This window comes from Euprymna scolopes, chromosome 27 (genome assembly GCF_053919585.1).
Source record: "Euprymna scolopes isolate OS-2025 chromosome 27, ASM5391958v1, whole genome shotgun sequence".
Taxonomy (NCBI): domain Eukaryota; kingdom Metazoa; phylum Mollusca; class Cephalopoda; order Sepiida; family Sepiolidae; genus Euprymna; species Euprymna scolopes.
In genome coordinates, this window is record NC_136508.1 from 60,282,152 (window position 1) to 60,283,854 (window position 1,703).

General features: G+C 42.1%; 1 pseudogene; it reads left to right on the forward strand.

The window, feature by feature from the left end:
• The first annotated feature begins 606 nt into the window (after positions 1–606).
• LOC145249168 (U2 spliceosomal RNA) lies at positions 607–740 on the forward strand (annotated as a pseudogene).
• The last annotated feature ends 963 nt before the right edge of the window (positions 741–1,703 follow it).

The window sequence follows — 1,703 nt, forward strand, 5'->3', positions numbered from 1 at the left end:
TGCTGTTCTTAGCTTTTTAAGTTTTTTCTTGGCCTTTTGGCCAAGATCAAATGTAGTATCTGTTCCGGCAGATACTGCAAGCAAAGACCATATGTGGGGGCAACTCCCATATAAGACCTTGGTCAATGTAGGGGCAACCCTTCATACCAATTGTCACTATCCAGCTCCCCTACTCCCCGGGGAGTTGGTCCCCATTTCCCCTTCACTCCTCACTTTAAAAATCGGCCTTGTGCCTAATTTGCTCGGTGGGGGAGCAAATAAATACCATCTGTTCCGGCAGATACTGCAAGCAAAGACCATATGTGGGGGCGACCCCACATATAAGACCTTGGTCAATGTAGGGGCAACCCTTCATACCAATTGTCACTATCCAGCTCCCCTACTCCCCGGGGAGCTGGTCCCCATTTCCCCTTCACTTCTCACATTAAAAATCGGCCTTGTGCCTAATTTGCTCGATGGGGGAGCAGATAAATACCAACCCTTCATACCAATTGTCACTATCCAGCTCCCCTACTCCCCAGGGTGTTGGTCTTCATTTCCCCTTCACTCCTCACATTAAAAATCAGCCTTGTGCCTAATTTGCTCGGTAGGGGAGCAAATAAATACCCTTTTTCTTGGCCTTTTGGCCAAGATCAAAGTGTAGTATCTGTTCTGGCAGATACTGCAAGCAAAGACCATATGTGGGGGCAGCCCCATATATAAGACCTTGGTCAATATAGGGGAAATCCTTCATACCAATTGCCACTATCCAGCTCCCCTACTCCCCAGGGAGTTGGTCCTATTTCCCCTTCACTCCTCACATTAAAAATCGGTCTTGTGCCTTATTTGCTCGGTGAGGGAGCAAATAAATACTAACTCTTCATACCAATTGTCATTATCCAGCTCCCCTACTCCCCGGGGAGTTGGTCTCTATTTCCCTTTCATTCCTCACATTAAAAGTCGGCCTTGTGCCTAATTTGCTCGGTGGGAGAACAAATAAATACCCTTTTCTTGGCCTTTTGGCCAAGATGAAAATGTAGTATCTGTTCTTACTACATGCTGTACTTATGTTTGTAACTTTGTGATATAACGTGGGGAATCACTCTTCTGTATTAATTTAATGTAAAATGATCACCCACTTTACAAACAGTCAGTCTCAAAGCCATTGAAGTCATTCTCTAGATTATTCAAGTTGTTTTTGAAATATTCCATTTATTTTTTAAGCATTCAAGTCATTCTTAAGGTCATTCAATTCATCCTTAAGTTCATTAAAGTCATTCTAAGTCATTTACTTTTTATTTATTTAAGTTATTTCAGCCCATTTTTCAGTCATTTTTGTTTATCTTTAAGAATTTCATGTCAATCCTGCATTTACACATTCATTCATTACACGAGAGCACGCGACTAATGGCTATTGGACTTGTTTTGTTACAACTATCAACTAGTTGGCCAATTTTGTACAAATCCCAAGAGTGATAGGAGCTTTCTATCATGTGTAAAAGTGACAAAATGTTCAATGTGCGAGATTGGAAATGTACCACTGTGCAACTCATGCTCTCTGCCAATCAAAGTTATGATAATAGGACTATTGGCAGCACCCACAAAATGCATCGGTCGATTGCCAGATATAACATGGACGTGTTCAGGGTGATGAAAACAAAGTTTCTGGCCACGGTTATGGTCTTTGGTGTGGTCTCAAGTGAAGGGCATATCATATCACCTCA